Here is a 27,809-nt window from a genome sequence, read left to right on the forward strand (position 1 = left end):
AATCACTTGGATAAGCTCCGCCCAGTAGAGTGCGGTAGTTACTACCGCAGATGGGGCTTTAACTGCAGTTAGATTGTTTAGTAAATCCATTTTAATTGTGCGAGTGGTTTTGAGTTAAATGCCTTTGCTTCACCTTGCCTCTCAACAGCGTTCTTTTTCAACTCCTGCTAGGTACGCTGACAAAGCCGGTACAATCTTAAAACTTACAGCGCATGTTGTACAGACAGTCAACCAGTACATCCTTTGCCTTTATCAGTAACGTAAAATGTGGTGTATGGAGAATATATCTTTTCACCTAAACAATGACATGTCTTATATTGTTATAGTAAACCGCTAAATTGGTGCCGTTTTTGATATGGTGAAGCGAGGCAATGGGTTCTGCTAATTGTTCCCGACAGTTCACATTGTTGACGTTTTGCAATTTGTATTTCAAGTATTGCCCTTTATGCTTGAATATTACACAAGAAATTATTTTAATTGTGTGTTTAAAGAATGGGGAAAACCAATTGAGATGCTCAGTACTGGTCTGGTCCATACAATCCTGTGATTGACATCATGAGCATCGATCCGAGCAATTGGGATATGATGACTTCTGCAACTGGGAGCACAATGACCTTCGACCTGTCTATTTCTGTCCCGCAAACCGTTCTGTCCGATATCCGATTTTCCATCCCGTTATATTCTCAACCTTTCCTCTCCCATCTTCCAAGATTTATTAACGTGACGTCATAGAGGGCATGTGACACTGGCCCGTACCAGTCTGCCTCTTGTAACTCAACTCATCAAGCCCAAGATTGATTAATTAACCATCCGCTTAGTGACTTCTACAAAGTTTTGACCTGGTTCCCTCGGCCAATACCATTTATCCCCCTTTGAACGATTCCCAAACTACCAACTACGCGACCTGTGCCTTACTTACCACACTTACTCTACCAGTCCCTCGTAAATAAATCGCATTGTATCCTGTCATCATTTGATTCCTACATAGACCCGAGATATACCTTCTTTTTCAGGTATACTGTCTCTTGTCGTCTTTTCCATATTTTAATCACAGTAAATTCTTTGTTACTTGCGCTGCTAGTTTGACACAGCTCGAGTATATTCATATGCACTAAGTAAAACAAGTTTATATGTCCAATTACGTTTCTTTTAAAAATTAAAACATTCTCTATTAATTATTTATTAATGACATAAAATAAAAACCGAGTGTGTAACCCCAGGTTACAGTACCATTTTGAAATAACGATGTATGATGTGGATTTGGAGAATCATTCGACTTGTGATTATGACTTTGCATATTAATAATGCCATATTGTCGTAATGAATTATTTGTATTGTGGTATTAATACACTCTTCTTAACTGCAGTTAGATTGTTTAGTAAATCCATTTTAATTGTGCGAGGTAAATGCCTTTGCTTCACCTTGCCTCTTAACAGCGTTCTTTTTCAACTGATCTTCCCTCATTTCACATCCATGATATACACAATATCTAACATATGACATTGAATAAATAGACAATATACAAATACTGACGACGAGTCTCGATTAACGCGACGAGCTTGAAATATACGTGGCAACGAGCCCTACAAAAGGCAACAAGCCATAATCAGTGATAATAAAATATCATCAGCAACGAGCTACTGTTTCCATGCGACAGGCATCAATTTCTCCGCACAAGCCTCCATGTTTGCGACATTCTCAGGGCGACAAGCCTCCGTCTTCTGTGACATACCTCGTCGGGGGCGACAGGCCATCATGGTTAACACCGTTAACCGCACATACTGCAACTTAGAAACAATCATTAATAAAAGTAAAGTTTTCAGTGGCGCACTGCAAGCGAGAATGACCACAGCCAAAAAAGTGTAGGTTTCCGTCTTCCGGAAACCTTCCGGATACCTACCCATTTTGGATCTGGCCCGGATACTATCCGGAAACCTTCCCCCAAAAATGTCAAAATTTGGGGGGTGCATTTTGTTCACTTAAGTGTGAAAAATTATCTGGAAAATACAAAGAAATTTGAAGGTTGCTGGAGGCATCTGGTAGGTTTCCGGAAGGTTTCCGGAAGGTATCCGGATGCAAATTTTCTTCATGTCTTGTTTCTGGTAAATAATGTTAGCCTGTGCATAACAGATAGCTGTTGTAATATTCTGTGTAACTTTAATGGTTAATATCCTCCTAAAACATTTTTGGAGAAGACAATTGTTCAATTTCATATATTGTTCTTTTATGTTAATGGTATTTAATGAACAAACATCAGTTCTCTTATAATGATATCTTAAATTTCGTGTCCAGACTTCCAGTTTGTACTGAGAAAAAGAAAAAGTCATTGACAATGTGCTCACTTGGGCCTTTGGTCCTAGTGAGATGATAATAAGACTATTTGTAACGGCACATGTACTTGTTATATCAAAAATGCTAACTTCATTGAAATTTATCTCACCCTAGTTTTATGGTACTACAGTGAGCTCTTCCTCAGTTACTGTGAATTCTTTTATTAAAAAAGAGACACTGGAGTTGTAACCACTGCTCATATATGTGTATTCAAATAATATAACTACATGCTTAATACTTCACAAATATCTCCAGAAATAGGCATTTTAGTTATAATTGCAGAAATACTTTATGAATGACCCCTTCACTATTGCCTTTATCTTACATTTCAACCCTTCATGAGTTTTGAGTGTGAATTTGACCTTCAATATCAGTGATAAATATTTCAAAAACATTACAAAGAGCTATCCAGCACATAAACCAAATATGCAGTCCTTTGGTAGAATTCAACATATCATTGACAAAAATATGAAAATAATATAACCAGTATATGTATAAAAGTTCCTAAGATTTCTGCAGAAAAGGCAATTCAGGGGAAAATGTAGTATATATAGGTCACGCACGACCTTTTTTCCAACTTCGACCCCTGCCCAAAGGAAGAGTTAGACCACAAACAAACATTTTGTCTGGTTGTGACTTTGACATAACAGATCAATGTGTCATCAGACGTTCTCAGAGCTAAGGAAACAAGTGTTATTTATTTCTGAGATGCCCAAGCAATGCATGGTTTCATAAGATAAGTGTGGCTATTAAACTGAGGCAAAATCATGAAACATCCCCATTTACACAGCTGGCAAATGAAACATCAGCAACAATCAAATTATCAATGTCCTTTATTCATATGCCTATAGTATATCGCGTTCACATGATGGTTCCTGATGCAGTATGCAATTTCATCCTATTCTTCAATACTCCAAACAGAGTGTGATAACTGTTCGCTTGACAGTACCTACGGATAATGTTCACCAGTTCAGAGAACTTACTTTCCCTCAATCCTCCTTTTCTTTCTATATTGCCATTAACGAACAGGAACCAGGATGAGGGTATGCCAGTTGGACAATCTCTGCTGCATTGTGTTAGTAGAATTGTGAACTTTCCATTTGGTGTTTGGGTCCACATTGAAAGACAATAAGTCCTATTTATCATTCCTGTCAAGACAAGAATTTCTTGAATGTCCTGTAGTCAAAGCTATCTGACTTATTTTACTGACAGTTTTTTGAGCTACACACTGTCCAAAATGTTTTAGTGCACAAAACACACGCGCTGTACATTTGAGGGGTTTTTGGGGGTATGAAGTTTATATGGGACTTTTCCCCTCCCTGTTCTGAAACATCTTTGTAGCTTGAACAGATGATATATACTGAAGTAAGTACGCTAAAAGTATATCCTCATAAGTGAGTGAGTATGGTTTTACGCCACTTTTAGCTATATTCCAGCAATATCACGGCGGGGGACACCAGACATGGGCTTCACACATTGTACCCATGTCGGGAATCGAACCCGGGTCTTCGGCGTGACGAGCAAAAGCTTTAACCACTAGGCTACCCGACCGCCCTATAGCCTCATGAAAACATTGGGGCAAATAACAAACGTAGCATTACTCATCGTGTCGTGACGTTGGTGGAATCAAACTGCATATGAACTGTCAACTATAATATTCAGAGAAAGAAGCATTTCAATACTTAACTACCATTTATTCAAAGTATAATTAATTTGACTGCAGGTGTTTACTTCATGATGTGGTTTAATAAGACCTATACAGTAACGTGAGTGAGTGAATATGGTTTTACGCCGCCTTTAGCAATATTCCAGCAATACCAAAAATGGGCTTCACAAATTGTACCCATGTCGGGAATCGAACCCGGGTTTTCGGCGTGACGAGCGAACGCTTTAACCACTAGGCTACCCGACCGGCCTTGTACAGTTCAGCAGCGGAATCATGTATAATAATTCTTTCCTGATATTTTCCGGTGCTGTGTTCATGGTTATTCACAGTCAATATTATGAAATGTGTATACAGTTGAAACGTAGCAACAGACATCAACGAACCTTGAGTCTATCGTTGTCACAACAAAATATATTTTGCGGCTAATGTGTAAGTGGTGGTGTTTGTTCACTGCACATCAACGTTCAAGTTGACCATATAATTTAATCATCCGTAATACTTTTGTAAAGCCAAACCACAGTGGCCCATTGACAACGAGAAGCTGGTGATCATTGTGTTTCACTCTATAACATTGGATTCACTCCAGAATATTCGATATTAACATGTACCACTGGAACACATATAATTATTTGCTTGATTGGATTGATTTGTTGTTTAACGCCGCACTCAGCAATATTCCAGCTTTATGACGGCGGTCTGTAAAATAATCGAGTCTGGAACAGACAATCCAGTGATTAATATCATGAGCATCGATGGACGCAATTGGGATCAATGACATGTATCAACGGTCATGTCCGTTGGATGTCTCAAACAACAAACTTTTGAAATCAGTGGCGTTGTTGTTTTTTGCCAAAGGTGTTCTTGCAGTAAAAGTGTTCGCTAAGCATGCCACAGACTCGAGTTCCATTCCAAATGTGGTTCTCACTCATTCCAGTGACGTATTCACATTTGTGTATACATTGCGGATATTCTCAGGAACTTTGGTTGTTCCTAATTGTTACTAATTAAAGAAGGAGCACGGGTGGCCCAGTCATCTGAGGCGCCGCGATTTTCTGTGCAGAGTTGCGTCCCTTGGGGACGCCAGAAACCTATGATTGTGGGTTCGAATCCCGGTTCGCCGCAATTATGTTTCTAGATTTGGCAGCACCATGGGATTCACCGAAGTGTTAAACGTCTGAGACCTGCATCACTTCGGGCTTTCCTCCCACATTAAGCTGACATGCCGTGATATAACTGGAATACTTTTAAAAGCGGCGTTAAGCCCAACTCACTCACTCACTCTTAACACTTTCATGTACGTTGAACGTAACGGGTACCATTTTGAAAATATTTTCTAAATCTATGTGTTCGGAATCAACAAATTGAAGTGTACCCTATATCCCATAAAGACACATGGATATAAACTATAATATACCTACTGATCTCTAGATAACAATGAATTCCATATGAAAATGAGATAAACTTGGTAATACATCCCTTCATGTTCTTATCGATTGTTCAAAGGCCCGAGTTTCGATTTTCTATCTTGCTCCTCATAATAGGGTGATGTAAATCATAAATAGTACCACAGCCATTTCTTGGGAAAGAGTGGGAAAAACCAATGGGGGTGTCAGGTATTTTCAGGTAACAACATTTAAAACATCATGTCAACAAAAACAAGTTCGTTCTTAATTAATATTAAAGCTCCGATCTGTAAGCTTTATTCATATTATTACACATGTATTTTTATCATACCCACGTGTTTCGTGATTTCTCTCTCCTATTTTCCAAGTATGCAAAATCGACTTGCCTTGTGCTATTCCCTGGAAGTAATTGATTATATATAGGGTGACAATGAAACTTGCGCAATTTCTCACTCGTGACTATATGGATTGTTTGGTCTCCTGGTAACCGAGGTGTTTGTGTAAACTTGATCACCGACGAGCTTCTACATTTTATGGATAGGAAGAACAAGAAACTCTGTTGTACGTTGGGAACACAGTTTCATTTGAAGGAGCACCAGGTCCTAGCCTGTACCTCGCTGTCTGACACTGCCTGCTTGAGCTCATCAGCTGCCGTGAGTTTATTTTTCTGTCTGACGCAACTGAGTGTGACGAGGGATTGGGGTATGGTAGGTATATTAATAAGGACAGCGGATGTTTAAAGTATCTTCTAAGATTAATTAACGTGACAGCATAGAGGGCATGTGACACTGGCCCGTACCAGTCTGCTCCTTGTAACGCTACTTATTAAGCCCAAGATTGATTAATTAACCATCCACTGAGTGACTTCTACAAGGTTTGGACCTTGTTCCCAATACCATTTATCCCCCTTTTGAGACCTTCCCAAACTACCAACTACGCGACCCGTGCCTTACTCCCCACACTTACTCTACCAGTCCCTCGAAAATAAATCGAATTGTATCCTGTCATCATTTGATTCCTACATAGACCCAAAATATACCTTCTCTTTCAGGTATACTGTCTCTTGTCGTCTTTTCCATATTTTAATCACAGTAAATACTTTGCTACTTGGGGTCCTAGTTTGACACAGCTCGAGTACATTCCTATACACTAAGTAAATCAAGTTTACATGTCCAATTTACCTTTCTTGTAAAAATTATAGCATTCTCTATTAATAATTAATTAATGACATAAAATAAAAACCGAATGTGTAACCCCAGGTTACAGTACCATTTTGAAATAACGATCACTGATGTGGATTTGGAGAATCGTACGACTTGTGATTATGACTTTGCATATTAATAATGCCATATTGTCGTGATGAATTGTTTGCATTGTGGTATTAATACATTCTTCTTAACTGCAGTTAGATTGTTTAGTAAATCCATTTTAATTGTGCGAGTAGTTTTGAGGTAAATGCCTTTGCTTCACCTTGCATCGTAACAGCCTTCTTTTTCAGCTTATCTTCCCTAAACTTACCTGCTAGGTACGCTGACAAAGCCAGTACAATCTGAGAACTTTTAGCGCATGTTGTACAGACAGTACACTAGTACACCCTTCGCCTTTATCAGTAACGTAAAATGTGGTGTATGGAGAATATATCTTTTCACCTAAACAATGACATGTCTTATATTGTAATAGTAAACCACTAAATGGGTGCGGGTATATGGTGGCGTTTCTGATATGGTGAAGTGAGGCACTGGGTTCTGCTAATTGTTCCCGACAGTTCACATTGTTGACGTTTTGCAATTTGTATTTCAAGTATTGCCCTTTATGCTTAAATATTACACAAGAAAATATTTTAATTGTGTGTTAAAAGAATGGGGAAAACCAATTGAGATGCTTGGTATTTACAGGTAACAACATTAAAAACAACATATCAACAAATACAGTATCGTTCTTAATGAATTGTTTAGTCTCCGATCTGTAAGCTTTGTTTATGATATTATTACATATGTATTTTTGACAGAACCGCATATTTAATGAGTTCTCTTACATATTTTCCCTGTACTAAAAAATCATCGACTTGCCTTGTGCTATTCCCTGGAAGTAATGCGCATCACACGTGACTATATTGATTGTTTGGTTTCCTGGTAACCGAAGTGTTTGTGTAGACTTGATCACCAACGAGCTTCTACATTTTGTGGATAGGAACAACTAGAACATACTCTGTTGTACGATGGGAACACAGTTTCACTTGATGGAGCACTAGGTCCTGACTTGTAGCAGCGGATGTTTAAAGTATGTTCAAATATAGGGTGTATACTTTTATATGTTGACCAGGATATAAGGTGAAATTAGACTTGACTTGAGGTAAGGGGATTTCAGTTGGGTGAATTGCTTGTTATGTAAATGAATGTACAGCTTATGATCTGATTGATTCAAGTGAGTAGCTGTTTTCAGTTAAAGTAGGTAGCTTATCGGCAAAGCATTTTCAAACACTTGTGATTATTGTAGAAGGGCAGTGGTGTTTGTAAGTTGTTAGACACAGCCTCGAGTGTTGCCTCTCCCTGTTTTATCTGTAATGTGTGTCTGTTTGTTTGTTGTTTAACGCTGCACTCAGCAATATTTCACCTATATGACGGTGGTCTGTAAATAATCAAGTCTGGTCCATACAATCCTGTGACTGACATCATGAGCATCGATTACAGTAATTGGGATATGATGACATCTTCAACTGGGAGCACAATGACCTCCGACCTGTCTATTTCTGTCCCGCAAACCCTTCTGTCCGATATCCAATTTTCCATCCCGTTATATTCTCAACCTTTCCTCTCCCATCTCCCAAGATTAATTAACGTTACGTCATAGAGCACTAGATACACTGGCCCGTACCAGTCTGCTCCTTGTAACTCAACTTATCAAGCCCAAGATTGATTAATTAACCATCCGCTTGGTGACTTCTACAAGGTTTGGACCTGGTTCCCTCGGCCAATACCATTTATCCCCCCTTTGAATGACCACTTCACTATTGCCTTTATATTACACTTCAACCCTTCATGAGTTATCACTTTTGAGTGTGAATTTGACCTTCAATATTAGTGATAAATATTTCAAAAACATTTCAAAGAGCTATCCAGCACATAAACCAAATATGCAGTCCTTTGGTAGAATTCAACATATCATTGACAAAAATATGAAAATAATATAACCAGTATATGTATAAAAGTTCCTAAGATTTCTGCAGAAAAGGCAATTCAGGGGAAAATGTAGTATATATAGGTCACGCACGACCTTTTTTCCAACTTCGACCCCTGCCCAAAGGAAGAGTTAGACCACAAACAAACATTTTGTCTGGTTGTGACTTTGACATAACAGATCAATGTGTCATCAGACGTTCTCAGAGCTAAGGAAACAAGTGTTATTTATTCCTGAGATGCCCAAACCGAGGCAAAATCATGAAACATCCCCATTTACACAGCTGGCAAATGAAACATAAGCAACAATCAAATTATCAATTTATTTTATTCATAAGCCTATAGTATATCGCACATTGAACAGTCTTCACATGATGGTTCCTGATGCAGTATGCAATTTCATCCTATTCTTCAATACTCATAACAGAGTGTGATAACTGTTCGCTTGACAGTACATGCGGATAATGTTCACCAGTTCAGAGAACTTACTTTCCCTCAATCCTCCTTTTCTTTCTATATTGCCATGGATGAACAGGAACCAGGATGAGGGTATGCCAGTTGGACAATCTCTGCTGCATTGTGTTAGTAGAATTGTGAAATTTCCATTTGGTGTTTAGGTCCACATTGAAAGACAATAAGTCCCATTTATCATTCCTGTCAAATGTTTACCACATTGCTCAAGACAAGAATTTCTTGAATGTCCTGTAATCAAAGCTATCTGACTTATTTTACTGACAGTTATTGGAGCTACACACTGTCCAAAATGTTTAAATGCACAAATCACATGCGCTGTACATTTGAGGGTTTTTTGGGGTATGAAGTTTATATGGGATTTTTTCCCTCCCTGTTCTGTAACTTCCTTGTAGCTTGAACAGATGATATATTCTGAAGTAAGTAAATCAATATACTTCCATTAATTGGACTCTGCCTACATGAAAATAACATGCTTAAGTTTTATTCCATTGATTCAAGTGTGTACTAGCAAACACGCTAAAAGTATATCCTCATAAGTGAGTGAGTATGGTTTTACGCCGCTTTTATCAATATTCCCGCAATATCACGGTGGGGGGCACCAGAAATGGGCTTCACACATTGTACCCATGTCGGGAATCGAACCCGGGTCTTCGGCGTGACAAGCGAACGCTTTAACCACTAGGCTACCCGACCGCCCCTTGTACAGTTCAGCAGCGGAATCATGTATAATAATTCTTTCCTGATATTTTCCGGTGTTGTGTTCATGGTTATTCACAGTCAATATTATGAAATGTGTATACAGTTGAAACATAGCAACAGACACCAACGAACCGTGAGACTATCGTTGTCACAACAAAATATATTTTGCGGCCAATATGTAAGTGGTGGTGTTTGTTCACTGCACATGAACGTTCAAGTTGACGATTTAATTTATGCATCTGGAATACTTTTGTAAAGCCAAACCACAGTTGCCCATTGACAACGAGAAGCTGGTGATCATTGTGTTTCACTCTATAACATTGGATTCACTCCAGAATATTCGATATTAACATGTACCACTGGAACACATATAATTATCTGGTTGATTGGATTGATTTGTTGTTTAACGCCGCACTCAGCAATATTCCAGCTATATGACGGCGGTCTGTAAAATAATCGAGTCTGGAACAGACAATCCAGTGATTAATATGATAAGCATCGATGGACGCAATTGGGATCAATGACATGTATCAACGGTCATGTCCGTTGGATGTCTCAAACAACAAACTTTTGAAATGAGTGGCATTGTTGTTGTTTTTCTGCCAAAGGTGTTCTTGCAGTAAAAGTGTTCGCTAAGCATGCCACAGACTCGACTTCCATTCCAACTGTGGTTCTCACTCATTCCAGTGACGTATTCACATTTGTGTATACATTGCGGATATTCTCAGGAACTTTGGTTGTTCCTAATTGTTACTAATTAAAGAAGGAGCACGGGTGGCCCAGTCATCTGAGGCGCCGCGATTCGCTGTGCAGAGTTGCGTCCCTTGGGCACGCAAAGAAACCTATGATTGTGGGTTCGAATCCCGGTCAGCACCATACCCGTGCTCGTGGGTTTCACCGAAGTGGTATGCTGTGATATAACTGGAATACTGTTAAAAGCGGCGCTAAATCCAACTCACTCACTCTTAATACTATCATGTACGTTGAATGTAACGGGTACCATTTTGAAAATATTTTCTAGATCTATGTGTTCGGAATCAACAGACTGAAGTGTACCCTATAACCCATAAAGACTATAATATACCTACTGATCTCTGGATGACAATGAATTCCATATGAAAATGAAATAAGCCTGGTAATACATCTCTTCATGTTCTTATCGATTGTTCAAAGGCTAGATTTTCGCTTTTCTATCTTGCTCCTCATAATAGGGTGATGTAAATCATAAATAGAACCACAGCCATTTCCTGGGAAAGAGTGGGAAAAACCAATAGGGGTGTCAGGTATTTTCAGGTACCAACATTAAAAACATCATGTCAACAAAAACAAGTTCGTTCTTATTTAATATATAATCTGCGATCTGTAAGCTTTATTCATATTATTACACATGTATTTTTATCAGACCCACATGTTTCGTGATTTCTCTCTCCTATTTTTCCTGTACTCAAAATCGACTTGCCTTGTGCTATTCCCTGGAAGTTATTGATTATATACAGGATGACAATGAAACTTGCGCAATGTCTCACACGTGACTATATTGATTGTTTGGTCTACTGGTTATGACTTTGCATATTAATCATGCCATATTGTCGTAATGAATTATTTGTATTGTGGTATTAATACATTCTTCTTAACTGCAGTTAGATTGTTTAGTAAATCCATTTTAATTGTGCGAGTAGTTTTGAGGTAAACGCCTTTGCTTCCCCTTGCCTCTTAACAGCGTTCTTTTTCAACTGATCTTCCCTAACTAACCTGCTAGGGATGCTGGCAAAGCCGTTACAATCTTAAAACTTATAGCACATGTTGTACAGACAGTCAACCAGTACATCCTTCGCCTTTATCAGTAACGTAAAATGTGGTGTAGTGTTATAGTAAACCACTAAATTGGTGCGGGTATATGGTGCCGTTTCTGATATGGTGAAGCGAGGTACTGGGTTCTGCTAATTGTTCCCGACAGTTCACATTGTTGACGTTTTGCAATTGGTGTTTCAAGTATTGCCCTTTATACTTGAATATTACACAAGAAAATATTTTAATTGTGTGTTTAAGGAGTGGGGAAAACCAATTGAGATGTTCGGTATTTACAGGTAGCAACATTAAAAACAACATATCAACCAATACAGTATCGTTCTTAATGAATGTATAGTCTCCGATCTGAAGCTTTGTTTATGATATTATTACACAATTCAACAAGTCTGGAATCTGGTCAGCATTTTCAACGCCAACATGTTAAAATGCAAATGCTCAATACCAAATATTCCCCGTCTACCTGGCACGTTAGCCTATCTTTCTCTAGGTAGATAACAGAAATCCAACACTTGTGGTTTGAAGATTAGGACACAATAATGGCCAGTAATTTGCAGAATACCACGACGGAACTATCAAAGTACCTTTCGCTTTTGACGATTTCATGTGTTTCAACACTCTACTCACGAGGTACACAGGGGGAACTACCCAGTTATTTACACTATCCCAACTCTGAGTGAACGCATCGATGTATTCACAGCCAGGATTCCAAAACCTTGAACAGAATCTGACAGCTTTACAGTTGTAATGCATGGCAAATCTATCGATGTCACATTTACCCCATTTTCGTTCGAGCTCATTGAAAATGTGGGTAGCTATACCCCAATCATCATAATCTACAATCCTACTGATATCATCTGCCTTCTGATTCTCTGATCTGGGTATGACACACATAAATCAAATATCTCTAAAGCAATTTCCTGCAAATCTGCTTTCATACTTCCTTTAGACACTATGGATTCCACATTGCTGTTATCGGTAAACCATTTTACCCTCTGGGATGTTAGAAATCTGGATAAAGCATGTAATACAAACTTAACCGCTGTTAATTCTCTCCAAGTTGAACTTTGTTCTGCCTCGTCACATGACCATTGACCTTGAGCCCTCTGGTTTCCATATTGAACACAGTAACCACCATATCCCGAAGCACTTGCATCGCTATATACAACACGAGTCACACCTTGTGTTTCAGATAATGTACATTGTGGATGCTTATGAATGTTACTTTTCCAAAACTCTAACTGGCGCAAACTAACTTCATTCAATCTGATACTTTCGTTCCATGATGATACATCTAATGTTTGCATACTCATAAACCGAGTCATCAATTGAAACACTGAGCCTGTAACCATTTTCATAGAAATAATTTGACCAATCACTGATGCAACATCTCTCACAGAAACCTTGCTTCGAACGCCTATGTCTAACAAACGATCTATCATTTTCAGAACTTTTTCCAATCTTCTGGCCGGAACTGTCAAAGACATACTTTTAGTTTCAATGATAAGACCCAACCACTCAATGCATTGTTGAGGCTCCAAAAAGAATTTTCTACTTTCGGAAGAAATCCTGATTTGATTAAGTCATTCTTTATAGAACCACTTGTAGACACTGCACAATCTTTCGTTTTATCAGACACAATTCCATCATCCAAAAACGTTACAACCTTATGACCTTGAAACCCCCAGTATTTAACCAATTACCTTGTAACTTTCGTGAAAACATACGGGGCGGTTGTTAAGCCAAAGGCAAAACTAGAAATTTGTAGAATATGCGATTCTGACCTTTTCCCAACGCAAATCCTAAAAAGTCAGTATGTGCAGGATAAATGTCTATATGATGATAGGCAGAATGAATGTCAAATTTTGATAACCAATCTCCTTTTTCAATATACATCAAAACTGATCTCCAATCTTCATTCTTCACTGAAGCTTTCCAAATATGTTTATTTATAATAGATAAGTCTAGAATAAGTCCTTTCCTCCCTGACGATTGTGTAGCGACTGATAGAGGGCTCACTATATGAGGTTTTACGTCACAAACATCTACGAGACCTTTATGTACTAAATCTTGAATGGCCGAATCTACAAAGTCACTGTTTTTTAATAGCAGATCTGTTATTTCTCTTATCCATCATTGGAGGAGTCGAGTAAAACAGGATCTTGTACCCGTTTTAAATAATGTCTAACACAAAATCTGTTGCTCCGATATACTTCCAAAAAGAAACATTCTCTTTAAGTCTATTCTTCACGCAAATCTCAGCCTGACCCTGCTTATACTCATAATAATCGGTTGTAATTTTGAATGAATCATTATTGAGTGAAGAAGATTCAAAACTACACTTAACTTTTGTCCCGGCTTCTTCGTGATGACCTTCACCTCGTTGATTGTTTGTCTGAGTTGAGCTTGGGCTGGGTCTGGCCGTTGGCGAGTGGACAATGTCGTCTCCAATGCGAGAAGTCACCGCAGTGAAAGCAGGCCCCTGTTGACCTCTGACCTCCACGGGCACGAAAAAGTTGAGAACCACCAGCAGCAGACTGACCGTGCATGCTGTCGCTGACCGCTGTTGACGCTGGAATGGGTCGTGATCCATACCTATATGGCTTTGTTCTCGGCCCTCGTGATGCGACGGTCATCGTCGGAGTCGTCAGCCAATTCACTGGACACGTAGTTTCTCACAGTCTCCCAGCCTCCCTCGGACGAATCTGCAATCTTTATGTGTTTGTTTCTGTTCTCGATCCTAGCTATCTCGTTCAGATACGTAATCACTCTTACCGTACTGAATTCCAAATTCAATTTGTTTAAATGTCTCTAAAGTCTCTTCATTAAAAGAAGATTGCCCTCTCGTGACCATAAGTAATCTTTCTCTGCTTTCAGTTTCTGTAACTCCTTGCTTGTTTTTGAGAATTCTTCTCTTAAACCAGCAACTCTAAGATCTAATCGTTCATCTATACTTTTCGCTATCTCTTCTTAAGATGAATTCAACTGTTTCAAAATGGCGTCTAACTTGTCGTTGATAGGTGTTTGGGCTTCCATAACAAAAGTAAAGTTTTCAGTGGTGCACTGCAAGCGAGAATGACCACTCTATACATTCTTGACCTTATATAGCCCCTTATAAGCGCCCTCTACTATTACACAACACCATGTTGTATTTTCCTACGGTAGTAGAAAGTAATTTCTTTCTTATTCGTACCTCAAACGAAAGAAATAATATCAGATGTATTTTTGACAGACCCGCATATTTAATGATTTCTCTTACATATTTTTCCTGTACTCAAAATCATCGACTTGCCTTGTGCTATTCTCTGGAAGTAATTGATTATGCACAGGTTGACAATGAAACTTGCGCAATGTATCACACGTGACTATATTGATCGGTTAGTGTCCTGGTAACCGAGGTGTTTGTGTAGACTTGATCACCAACGAGCTTCTACATTTTGTGGATAGTAACAACTAGAATATACTCTGTTGTACGATGGGAACACAGTTTCATTTGAAGGAGCACTAGGTCCTGACTTGTAGGCCTACCTCGCTGTCTGACACTGCCTGCTTGAGCTCATCATCTGCCGTGAGTTTATTTTTCTGTCTGACGCAACTGAGTGTGACGAGGGATTGGGCAAACGTAGGTATATTAATAAGGACAGCGGATGTTTAAAGTATGTTCAAGTATAGGGTGTATACTTTTATATGTTGACCAGGATATAAGGTGCAATTAGACTTGACTTGAGGTAAGGGGATTTCAGTTGGGTGAATTGCTTGTTATGTAAATGAATGTACAGCTTGTGATCTGATTGATTCAAGTGAGTAGCTGTTTTCAGTTAAAGTTGGTAGCTTATCGACAAAGCATTTTAAAACACGTGTGATTGTTGTAGAAGGGCAGTGGTGTTTGTAAAGTGATGTGAGACAGCCTCGAGAGTTGCCTCTCCCTGTTTTATCTATAATGTTTGTCTGTGTGTTTGTTGTATAACGCTGCACTCAGCAATATTCCACCTATATGACGGTGGTCTGTAAAAAATCGAGTCTGGTCCATACAAGCCTGTGATTGACAACATGAGCATCGATCCAAGCAATTGGGATATGATGACATGTGCAACTGGGAGCACAATGACCTCCGACCTGTCTATTTCTGTCCCGCAAACCGTTCTGCCCGATATCCGATTTTCCATCCCGTTATATTCTCAACCTTTCTTCTCCCATCTTAACTAACGTGACGTCATAGAACGCCAGTTACACTGGCCCGTAACAGTCTGCTCCTTGTAACTCAACTTATCAAGCCCAAGATTGATTAATTAACCATCCGCTTGGTGACTTCTACAAGGTTTGGACCTGGTTCCCTCGGCCAATACCATTTATCCCCCCTTTGAACACTTCCCGAACTACCAACTACGTGACCCGTGCCTTACCTCCCACACTTACTCTACCAGTCCCTCGTAAATAAATCGCATTGTATCCTGTCATCATTTGATTCTTACATAGACCCGAGATATACCTTCTCTTCCAGGTATACTGTCTCTTGTCGTCTTTTCCATATTTTAATCACAGTAATTTCTTTGCTACTTGCGCTCCTAGTTTGACACAGCTCGAGTACATTCATATACACTAAGTAAAACAAGTTTACATGTCCAATTACGTTTCTTTTAAAAATTAAAACATTCTCTATTAATTATTTATTAATGACATAAAATAAAAACCGGGACTGTAACCCCAGGTTACAGTACCACTTTGAAATAACGATGTCTGATGTGGATTTGGAGAATCATACGACTTGTGATTATGACTTTGCATATTAATAATGCCATATTGTCATAATGAATTATTTGTATTGTGGTATTAATACATTCTTCTTAACTGCAGTTAGATTGTTTAGTAAATCCATTTAAATTGTGTGAGTGGTTTTGAGGTAAACGCCTTTGCTTCACCTTGCCTCTTAACAGCGTTCTTTTTCAACTGATCTTCCCTTAACTAACCTGCTAGGTACGCTGACAAAGCCGGTACAATCTTAAAACTTATAGCACATGTTGTACAGACAGTCAACCAGTACATCCTCCGCCTTTATCAGTAATGTAAAATGTGGTGTATGGAGAATATATCTTTTCACCTAAAAAATGACAAGTATTATATTGTTATAGTAAACCACTAAATTGGTGCGGGTGAATGGTGCCGTTTCTGATATGGTGAAGCGAGGCACTGGGTTCTGCTAATTGTTCCCGACAGTTCAGATTGTTGACGTTTTGCAATTGGTATTTCAAGTATTGCCCTTTATGCTTGAATATTACACAAGAAAATATTTGAATTGTGTGTTTAAAGAATGGGGAAAACCAATTGAGATGCTCGGTATTTACAGGTAACAACATTAAAAACAACATATCAACAAATACAGTATCGTTCTTAATGAATGTATAGTCTCTGATCTGTAAGCTTTGTTTATGATATTATTACATATGTATTTTTGACAGACCCGCATATTTAATGATTTCTCTTACATATTTTTCCTGTACTCAAAATCATCGACTTGCCTTGTGCTATTCCCTGGAAGTAATTGATTATGCACAGGTTGAAAATGAAACTTGCGCAATGTATCACACGTGACTATATTGATTGTTTGGTTTCCTGGTAACCGAGGTGTTTGTGTAGACTTGATCACCAACGAGCTTCTACATTTTGATGATAGGAACAACTAGAACATACTCTTTTGTACGATGGGAACACAATTTCATTTGAAGGAGCACTAGGTCCTGACTTGTAGGCCTACCTCACTGTCTGACACTGCCTGCGTGAGATCATCATCTGCCGTGAGTTTATTTTTCTGTCTGACGCAACTGAGTGTGACGAGGGATTGGGCTACCGTAGGTAAATTAATAAGGACAGCGGATGTCTAAAATATGTTCAAGTATAGGGTGTATACTTGTATATGTTGACCAGGATATAAGGTGAAATTAGACTTGACTTGAGGTAAGGGGATTTCAGTTGGGTGAATTGCTTGTTATGTAAATGAATGTACAGCTTGTGATCTGATTGATTCAAGTGAGTAGCTGTTTTCAGTGAAAGTAGGTAGCTTATCGGCAAATCATTTTAAAACACGTGTGATTGTTGTAGAAGGGCAGTGGTGTTTTTAAAGTGATGTGACACAGCCTCGAGTGTTGCCTCTCCCTGTTTTATTTGTAATGTGTGTCTGTTTGTTTGTTGTTTAACGCTGCACTCAGCAATATTCCACCTATATGACGGTGGGCTGTAAATAATCAAGTCTGGTCCATATAAGCCTGTGATTGACATCATGAGCATCGATTACAGTAATTGGGATATGATGACATCTGCAACTGGGAGCACAATGACCTCCGACCTGTCTATTTCTGTCTCGCAAACCGTTCTGTCCGATATCCGATTTTCTATCCCGTTATATTCTCAACCTTTCCTCTCCCATCTTCCAAGATTATTTAACGTGACGTCACAGAGCGCTAGTTACACTGGCCCGTACCAGTCTGCTCCTTGTAACTCAACTTATCAAGCCCAAGATTGATTAATTAACCATCCGCTTAGTGACTCCTACAAGGTTTGGACCTACCATTTATCCCCTCTTTGAACACTTCCCAAACTACCGACTACGCCACCCGTGCCTTACTTCCCACACTTACTCTACCAGTCCCTCATAAAGAAATCGCATTGTATCCTGTCATTATTTGATTCCTACATAGACCCGAGATATACCTTCTCTTCCAGGTATACTGTCTCTTGTCGTCTTTTCCATATTTTAATCACAGCAAATACTTTGCTACTTGCGCTCCTAGTTTGACACAGCTCGAGTACATTCATATACACTAAGTAAAACAAGTTTACATGTCCAATTACGTTTCTTTTAAAAATTAAAACATTCTCCATTAATTATTTATTAATGACATAAAATAAAAACCGGGAGTGTAACCCCAGGTTACAGTACCACTTTGAAATAACGATGTCTGATGTGGATTTGGAGAATCATACGACTTGTGATTATGACTTTGCATATTAATAATGCCATATTGTCGTAATGAATTATTTGTATTGTGGTATTAATACAATCTTCTTAACTGCAGTTAGATTGTTTAGTAAATCCATTTTAATTGTGCGAGTGGTTTTGAGGTAAACGCCTTTGCTTCACCTTGCCTCCTAACAGTGTTTTTTTTCAACTGATCTTCCCTTAACTAACCTGCTAGGTACGCTGACAAAGCCGGTACAATCTTAAAACTTATAGCACATGTTGTACAGACAGTCAACCAGTGCATCCTTCGCCTTTATCAGTAATGTAAAATGTGGTGTATGGAGAATATATCTTTTCACCTAAACAATGACATGTCTTATATTGTTATAGTAGACCACTAAATTGGTGCGGGTATATGGTGCCGTTTCTGATATGGTGAAGCGAGGCACTGGGTTCTGCTAATTGTTCCCGACAGTTCACATTGTTGACGTTTTGCAATTGGTATTTCAAGTATTGCCCTTTATGCTTGAATATTACACAAGAAATTATTTTAATTGTGTGTTTAAAGATTGGGGAAAACCAATTGAGATGCTTTGTATTTACAGGTAACAACATTAAAAACAACATATCAACAAATACAGTATCGTTCTTAATGAATGTTTAGTCTCCGATCTGTAAGCTTTGTTTATGATATTAGTATTCTCCTATATATCACCTTCCAATACAACAAATAATGCAACACTCTCTGGATTGCTATGCAGTGCACCACACCACACCGTTTAAATCAACTTTAATATCACATTTACATATATCTCAGTCATTTCACATCCATGATATACACAATATCTAACATATGACATTGAATAAATTGACAATATACAAATACTGACGACGAGTCTCGATTAACGCGACGAGCTTGAAATATACGTGGCAACGAGCCCTACAAAAGGCAACAAGCCATAATCAGTGATAATAAAATATCATGAGCAACGAGCTACTGTTTCCATGCGACAGGCATCAATTTCTCCGCGCGACAAGCCTCCATGTTTGCGACATTCTCAGGGCGACAAGCCTCCATCTTTTGCGACATACCTTGTCGTGGGCGACAGGCTATCATGGTTAACACCGTTAACCGCACATGCTGCAACTTAGAAACAATCATTAATAAAAGTAAAGTTTTCAGTGGTGCACTGCAAACGAGAATGACCACAGCAAAAAAAGTAAGACAGAAACCTTCCGGATACCTACCCATTTTGGATCCGGCCCGGATACCTTCCGGAAACCTTCCCCCAAAAATATCAAAATTTGGGGGGTGCATTTCGTTCACTTAAGTGTGAAACACATAAAAAAATTATCTTGAAAATACCAAGAAATTTGAAGGTTGCTGAAGGCATCTGGTAGGTTTCCGGATGGTTTCCGGAAGGTTTCCGGAAGGTTTCCGGAAGGTATCTAGATGCAAATTTTCTTCATGTCTTGTTTCTGGTAAATTATGTTAGCCTGTGCATAACAGATAGCTGTTGTAATATTCTGTGTTACTTTAATGGTAAATATCCTCCTAAAACATTTTTGGAGAAGACAATTGTTCAATTTCATGTATTGTTCTTTTCAGATGTTAATGGTATTTAATGAACAAACATCAGTTCTTGTATAATGATATCCTTAAATTTTGTGTCCAGACTTCCAGTTTGTACTGAGAAAAAGAAAAAGTCATTGACAATGTGCTCACTTGGGCCTTTGGTCCCAGTGAGATTATAATACGACTATTTGTAACGGTACATGTACTTGTTATATCCAAAATGCTAACTTCATTGAAATTTATCTCACCCTAGTTTTATGGTACTACAGTGAGCTCTTCCTCAGTTACTGTTAATTCTTTTATTAAAAGAGATTGAGAGTTAACTTGACACTGGAGTTGTAACCACTGCTCATATATGTGTATTCAAATAATATAACTACGTGCTTAATACTTCACAAATATCTCCAGAAATAGGCATTTTAGTAATAATTGCAGAAATACTTTATGAATGACCCCTTCACTATTGCCTTGATCTTACACTTCAACCCTTCATGAGTTATCACTTTTGAGTGTGAATTTGACCTTCAATATCAATGATAAATATTTCAAAAACATTTCAAAGAGCTATCCAGCATATAAACCAAATATGCAGTCCTTTGGTAGAATTCAACATATCATTGGAAAAAATATGAAAATAATATAACCAGTATATGTATAAAAGTTCCTAAGATTTCTGCAGAAAAGGCAATTTAGGGGAAAATGTAGTATATATAGGTCACGCACGACCTTTTTTCCAACGTCGACCCCTGCCCAAAGGAAGAGTTAGACCACAAACAAACATTTTGTCTGGTTGTGACTTTGACATAACAGATCAATGTGTCATCAGACGTTCTCAGAGCTAAGGAAACAAGTGTTATTTATTCCCGAGATGCCCAAATTGAGGCAAAATCATGAAACATCCCCATTTACACAGCTGGCAAATGAAACATAAGCAACAATCAAATTATCAATTTCTTTTATTCATATGCCTATAGTATATCGCCCATTGAACAGTGTTCACATGATGGTTCCTGATGGAGTATGCAATTTCATCCTATTCAATACTCATAACAGAGGGTGATAACTGTTCTCTTGTCAGTACCTACGGATAATGTTCACCAGTTCAGAAAACTTACTTTCCCTCAATCCTCCTTTTCTTTCTATATTGCCATGGATGAACAGGAACCAGGATGAGGGTATGCCAGTTGGACAATCTCTGCTGCATTGTGTTAGTAGAATTGTGAACTTTCCATTTCGTGTTTGGGCCCACATTGAAAGACAATAAGTCCCATTTATCATTCCTGTCAAGTGTTTACCACATGGCTCAAGACAAGAATTTCTTGAATGTCCTGTAATCAAAGCTATCTGACTTATTTTACTGACATTTTTCGGAGCTACACACTGTCCAAAATGTTTTAATGCACAAAACACACTCGCTGTACATTTGAGGGTTTTTGGGTGGTATGATGTTTATATGGGACTTTTCCCCTCCCTGTTCTGAAACATCTTTGTAGCTTGAACAGATGATATATACTGAAGTAAGTAAATCAATATACTTCCATTAATTGGACTCTTCCTACATGAAAATAACATGCTTAAGTTTTATTCCATTGATTCAAGTGTGTACTAAAGACATATCCTAATAAGTGAGTGAGTATGGTTTTACGCCGCTTTTAGCAATATTCCAGCAATATCACGGTGGGTGGCACCAGAAATGGGCTTCACACATTGTACCCATGTCGGGAATCGAACCCGGGTCTTCGGCGTGACGAGGAAACGCTTTAACCACTGGGCTACCCGACCGCCCCTTGTACAGTTCAGCAGCGGAATTATGTATAATAATTCTTTCCTGATATTTTCCGGTGTTGTGTTTATGGTTATTCACAGTCAATGTTATGAAATGTGTGTACAGTTGAAACGTAGCAACAGACGCCAACGAACCGTGAGACTATCGTTGTCACAACAAAATATATTTTGCGGCCAATATGTAAGTGGTGGTGTATGTTCACTGCACATCAACGTTCATGTTGACGATATAATTTATTCATCTGTAATACTTTTGTAAAGCCAAACCACAGTGTCCCATTGACAACGAGAAGCTGGTGATCATTGTGTTTCACTCTATAACATTGGATTCACTCCAGAATATTCGATTTTAACATGTACCACTGGAACACATATAATTATTTGGTTGATTGGATTGATTTGTTGTTTAACGCCGCACTCAGCCATATTCCAGCTATATGACAGCGGTCTGTAAAATAATCGAGTCTGGACCAGACAATCAAGTGATTAATATCATGAGCATCGATGGACGCAATTGGAATCGATGACATTTATCAACGGTCATGTCCGTTGGATGTCTCAAACAACAAACTTTTGGAATCAGTGGCGCTGTTTTTTTTTTTTGCCAAAGGTGTTCTTGCAGTAAAAGTGTTCGCTAAGCATGCCACAGACTCGAGTTCCATTCCAAATGTGGTTCTCACTCATTCCAGTGACGTATTCACATTTGTGTATACATTGCGGATATTCTCAGGAACTTTGATTGTTCCTAATTGTTACTAATATAAGAAGGAGCACGGGTAGCCCAGTCGTGTGAGGCGCCGCGATTCGCTGTGCAGAGTTGCGTCCTTTGGGCACGCAAGAAACCTATGATTGTGGGTTCGAATCCCGGTCAGCACCATACCCGTGCTCGTGGGTTTCACCGAAGTGGTATGCTGTGATATAACTGGAATACTGTTAAAAGCGGCGCTCAATCCAACTCACTCACTCTTAATACTATCATGTACGTTGAATGTAACGGGTACCATTTTGAAAATATTTTCTAGATCTATGTGTTCGGAATCAACAGATTGAAGTGTACCCTATTACCCATAAAGACATATGCATATAAGCTATAATAATACCTACTGATCTCTAGATGACAATGAATTCCATATGAAAATGAAATAAGCCTGGTAATACATCCCTTCATGTTCTTATCGATTGTTCCAAGGCTAGATTTTCGATTATCTATCTTGCTCCTCATAATAGGGTGATGTAAATCATAAATAGAACCACAGCCATTTCTTGGGAAAGAGTGGGAAAATCCAATGGCGGTGTCAGGTATTTTCAGGTAACAACATTAAAAACATCATGTCAACAAAAACAAGTTCGTTCTTTATTAATATAAAATCTCCGATCTGTAAGCTTTATTCATATTATTACACATGTATTTTTATCAGACCCACCTGTTCGTGATTTCTCTCTCCTATTTTCCCTGTACTCAAAATCGAAATCGACTTGCCTTGTGCTATTCCCTGGAAGTTATCGATTATATATAGGATGACAATGAAACTTGCGCAATGTCTCACACGTGACTATATTGATTGTTTGGTCTCCTGGTAACCGAGGTGTTTGTGTAGACTTGATCACCGACGAGCTTCTACATTATGAGGATGGGAAGATCTAGATTAAACTCTGTTGTACAATAGGAACACTTGAAGGAGCACTGTAGGTCCTGACCTGTACCTCGCTGTCTGACACTGCCTGCTAGACATCATCAGCTGCCGTGAGTTTATGTTTTGTCTGACGCAACTGATCATGAGTGTGACGAGGGATTGGGCTACCGTAGGTATATTAATTATATTGTAAATGAATGTACAGCTTATGATCTGATTGATTCAAGTGAGTAGCTGTTTTCAGTGAAAGTAGGTAGCTTATCGGCAAATCATTTTAAAACACGTGTGATTGTTGTAGAAGGGCAGTGGTGTTTGTAAGTTGATGCGACACAGCCTCGAGTGTTGCCTCTCCCTGTTTTATCTGTAATGTGTGTCTGTTTGTTGTTTAACGCTGCACTCAGCAATATTCCACCTATATGACGGTGGACTGTAAATAATCAAGTCTGGTCCATACAATCCTGTGATTGAAATCATGAGCATTGATCACAGCAATTGAGATATGATGACATCTGCAACTGGGAGCACAATGACCTTCGACCTGTCTTTTTCCGTCCCACAAACCGTTGTGTCCGATATCCGAATTTCCATCCCGTTATATTCTCAACCTTTCCTCTCCCATCTCCAAGATTAATTAACGTGACGTCATAGAGCGCTAGTTACACTGGCCCGCACCAGTCTGCTCCTTGTAACTCAACTTATCAAGCCCAAGATTGATTGATTAACAAGCCACATAGTCACTTCTACAAGTTTTGGACCTTGTTCCCAATACCATTTATCCCCCTTAAATGCTAGGTACGCTGACAAAGCCGGTACAATCTTAAAACTTATAGCGCATGTTGTACAGACAGTCAACCAGTACATCCTTCGCCTTTATCAGTAACGTAAAATGTGGTGTATGGTTATAGTAAACCACTAAACCAACAAATACAGTATCGTTCCAAATGAATATATATTATCCGACCTGTAAGCTTTTTTCATAATATCATTACACAATGTCATGTATTTTCGACAGACGCGCAAATTTAATGATTTCTCTTACATGTTTTCCTTGTACTCAAAATCGACTTGCCTTGTGCTATTCCCTGGAAGATATTGATGACACACGGGTTGACAATGAAACTTGCGCAATGTATCACACGTGGCTATATTGATTGTTTGGTTTCCTGGTAACCGAGGTGTTGGTGTTGACTTATTTCAACACACACGTAAAAAGGCCAAATGATATCTCCATACCAAACGTTTGTCATAACCTCGGGTTACACAAACAACTAAAATATATTTCATGTGTAATATTCAAGCATCAACGTCAACGTCATTTTAATACTGATTACGAAACGTCAACAATGTGAACTGATGGGAGCAATCAGCTGATCCCACTGCCTCGCTTCAGATGGCACATGTGACGTTATCAGAAAGGGCACCATATAACCGCACTCATCAAGACGTTTACTAAAACAATGTAAGCATCAATGATGTCAGGACTTGACACTAGACTTGCATTGTTTAGACTAAAAGATGTATTGTCCATACACCACACTTTACCTTACTGATAAAGGTGAAAGATGTACTGGTTAACTGTCTATACAACATGCACGGTACGTATTAAGATTGTGTCAAAGTCTACACAAACACCTCGGTTACCAGGACACTAACCAATCAATATAGTCGCGTGTGATACATTGCGCAAGTTTCATTGTCAACCTGTGCATAATCAATTACTTCCAGGGAATAGCACAAGGCAAGTCGATTTTGAGTACAGGGAAAATATGTAAGAGAAATCATTAAATATGCGGGTCTGTCAAAAATACATCTGTAATAATATCATAAACAAAGCTCACAGATCGGATACTATACATTCATTAAGAACGATACTGTATTTGTTGATATGTTGTTTTTAATGTTGCTACATGGAAATACCTAACACCCCCATTGATTTTCCGCACTCTTTCCCAAGAAATGGCTGTGGTTAAATGCTTTACATCACCCTATTATGAGGAGCGTCAGAGAAAATCGTTGAGTTATTCTTGGAACAATCGATAAAAACATGAAGGGATGTATTACCAAGTTTATTTCGCTTTCCTATGCATGGAATCCATTGTTATTGAGAGATCTGTAGGTATATTATAGTTTTTATGCATATGTATTTAGGGGATGTATGGGTCTGTCAAGTCTGTCGATTGCAAACAAATAGATTTAGAAAAAATCTTCAAAATGGCACCAGATACATTCAACTTAGCTAACACTATAAAGAAACAAAACATAATCGATTTGTTCACAAACGGGTGATCAAAGTAAATATATTATCAGTAGGATGTTTGACAACACTTATGCTTACCCCTCATCAAACAATTTATGTAAGTGGGTAAATGTTTCAAAGTTTAGTGAAAGTCATAAGGACAGGTATGTGTGATTGTATCCGCTCTTCACCTCAGCAGGGACTTCTACTTTCGTTATTGAGTTGGCAAGAGAGGCAATTGCAGGAGCTAACTGCTGATTCAGGGATTCTTCTGTGAGAGGTTGGAATTCTTCTTATGACGTACTGTGTTATGTGGTTGCTGGTTTTGAGGGGTCTGATTGTTTGATGTGTTTGTTTATTTTAAGGACGTGTTGTTTAATGGGACAGGTGTTTTTGGTAGATGTGTAAGCAAAGACGAGTAATGGTTATTTATATACATCTATATTTCTTGTAATAAGAAGACTATTCGCCAAATGCATTTGAAAAGAAACTACCTTTTCCTGGGATCTATTGAAAATAAATCATCACATATTTATACTTTAAATTTGTTAGTTTTCATTCATAATTAACTTTCGTCAGTTGCTCGGTATGGTCAGCTCAAAGTGATATATTGTCTAAATCAGGAACTATCTGTTTCCAGTGTCTCCTATGGTAATTTATAGAACAATTCTCAATGAATTAGTTTAAATTGCTAGAAAAAACATCCGACATCATCCTGAAGTGTTGCATCCGTCATTAAAGTATAAACTTAGCAATTTATCCCACCCTCCAAACACAAGACCACGCCCACACTGACGTGTTAAAAAACACAACAATACCAATGTCATTGAATAAATTGTTCTCCCACTCCTTACCAACCTAATTAAATAAAATATTTGGGTGTCGGGTATTATCCTACAAGGAGTCGGGTAATGGCTGATGGGGTATTGGCATGTGGGGTATTGTACCCATGTAGGGTATTGTACCCATGTGGGGCATTGTACCCATGTGGGGTATTGGCATGTGGGGCATTGTACCCATGTTGGATAATGTACCCATGTGGGGTATTGAACCAATTTTGGGCATTGTACCCATGTGGGGCATTGTACCCATGTAGGGTATTGTACCCATGTAGGGTATTGTACCCATGTGGGGTATTGTACCCATGTGGGGTATTGTACCCATGTGGGGCATTGTACCCATGATGGGCATTGACAGTCAACCAGTACATCCTTCGCCTTTGTCAGTAACGTAAAATGTGGTGTATGGAGAATATATCTTTTCACCTAAACAATGACATGTCTTATATTGTTATAGTAAACCACTAAATGCGTGCGGGTATATGGTGCCGTTTCTGATATGGTGAAGCGAGGCACTGGGTTCTGCTAATTGTTCTCGACAGTTCACATTGTTGACGTTTTGCAATTGCTATTTCAAGTATTGCCCTTTATGCTTGAATATTACACAAGAAAATATTTTAATTGTGTGTTTAAAGAATGGGGAAAACCAATTGAGATGCTCGGTATTTACAGGTAACAACATTAAAAACAACAAATACAGTATCGTTCTTAATGAATGTATAGTCTCTGATCTGTATGCTTTGTTTATGATATTATTACATATGTATTTTTGACAGACCTGCATATTTAATGATTTCTCTTACATATTTTCCCTGTACTCAAAATCATCGACTTGCCTTGTGCTATTCCCTAGAAGTAATTGATTATGCACAGGTTGACAATGAAACTTGCGCAATGTATCACACGTGACTATATTGATTGTTTGGTTTCCTGGTAACCGAGGTGTTTGTGTAGACTTGATCACCAACGAGCTTCTACATTTTGTGGATAGGAACAACTAGTACATACTCTTTTGTACGATGGGAACACAGTTTCACTTGAAGGAGCACTAGGTCCTGACTTGTAGGCCTACCTCGCTGTCTGACACTGCCTGCTTGAGCTCATCAGCTGCCGTGAGTTTATTTTTCTGTCTGACGCAACTGAGTGTGAGGAGGGATTGGGCTACCGTTGGTAAATTAAAGACAGCGGAAGTATGATCAAGTATAGGGTGTATACTTTTATATGTTGAT

The 27,809-nt window shown here is 38.6% G+C and overlaps 1 protein-coding gene across 8 annotated transcripts in view; it reads left to right on the forward strand.

The window, feature by feature from the left end:
- Positions 1 to 27,809, forward strand: part of LOC124123714 (serine/threonine-protein phosphatase 6 regulatory ankyrin repeat subunit B-like) — a 57,338-nt gene that overhangs the window by 10,765 nt on the left and 18,764 nt on the right. The window contains exon 1 of one of the 8 annotated variants that reach the window (XM_048393033.1): positions 5,937 to 6,053. The exons of 2 other annotated variants lie outside the window; for them this stretch is intronic. The gene's annotated coding sequence lies outside the window, so the exon portion shown is untranslated. Of the gene's footprint in view, positions 1 to 5,936; positions 6,054 to 14,954; positions 15,124 to 17,134; positions 17,348 to 23,502; positions 23,616 to 23,660; positions 23,679 to 27,465; positions 27,693 to 27,809 lie in introns of those variants that run through there. 5 more of the 8 variants (XM_048393035.1, XM_048393029.1, XM_048393030.1 and 2 more) reach the window with 5 other exon arrangements.

The sequence above is a fragment of the Haliotis rufescens genome, unplaced genomic scaffold (genome assembly GCF_023055435.1).
Source record: "Haliotis rufescens isolate VD_foot unplaced genomic scaffold, xgHalRufe1.0.p SCAF_110, whole genome shotgun sequence".
Classification (NCBI taxonomy): domain Eukaryota; kingdom Metazoa; phylum Mollusca; class Gastropoda; order Lepetellida; family Haliotidae; genus Haliotis; species Haliotis rufescens.